Genomic DNA, 892 nt, shown 5'->3' with positions numbered 1-892 from the left:
TTTATCAGAAGAGCCTCATTTTTCCTCACTGATTGACTTTATGATCCATAAATGTAATGATTTTTAACTTAGAAAATAAATTCATATTAATAAAATATAATTTTTATCTGTTTTATACATTGGGGTCTGTGTCAGATTTTTGTCTACGAAAGCATTCATCTGATTTGGAAAATTTTTAAAAGTCTGGTTCTTCGAGGAAGATGCGGTCACTGCTGCTGCAGAGCGCTGGTCCACCTGGTCAGGAAGCCACGCCGCAGCCATGGCTCTTCAAGACCCCTGAAAGACTCCCCTGGCGCCAGAAGTGGCAACTCACCGAATTAGAATTACCTTAACCAGCCGCAACACAAAATCTCTGGAGAAGGTATGTGTTGACTTGATCAGAGGCACAAAGTATAAGAATCTCAAAGTGAAAGGAGTAGTTCGGATGCCCACCAAGACTCTAAGAATAACTACAAGGAAAACTCTTTGTGGTGAGAGGTTCTGAGACTTGGGATTGGTTTCAGATGAGGATCCACAAGCGACTTCATTACCTTGCACAGCCCTTCTGAGGTTGTGAAACAGGTTACTTCCATCAGTATTGAGCCAGGAGTCAAGGTTGAAGTCGCCATTGCAGACGCTTAAATCAACCTTTTTAATAAACTGATAATCAGTTGCGATTTTTTTTTAAGTCTGAAAACCAATATTCAACAGGCATAAGGGAGCCTCTGAAAGTTTGGGGTAGAAGAGTATAAACCTTAAGTCTTTGCAGTTTTTCTGGTAGCAGTGTGAGCGATGGATTGAAGGGGAAAGGGTACAGACTGAAATCATGGAGACCAGTTAGAAGATCACTTCCGAAGTATAGCTGGGAGTGAATAGGGTCTAAACTAGGGGGCAGGGCAGTAGACAAGGGGAG

At 41.9% G+C, this 892-nt stretch overlaps 1 pseudogene; it reads left to right on the top strand.

Moving 5' to 3' along the window:
* Positions 1-259: 259 nt before the first annotated feature.
* LOC114906507 lies at positions 260-621 on the top strand (annotated as a pseudogene).
* Positions 622-892: the final 271 nt, after the last annotated feature.

Source organism: Monodon monoceros, unplaced genomic scaffold (assembly GCF_005190385.1).
Source record: "Monodon monoceros isolate NGI ecotype Baffin Bay Population unplaced genomic scaffold, NGI_Narwhal_1 Super_Scaffold_22, whole genome shotgun sequence".
Lineage (NCBI taxonomy): Eukaryota > Metazoa > Chordata > Mammalia > Artiodactyla > Monodontidae > Monodon > Monodon monoceros.
Note: the sequence above shows the minus strand (reverse complement) of the source record. Positions and strands in the feature narration are given on the sequence as shown.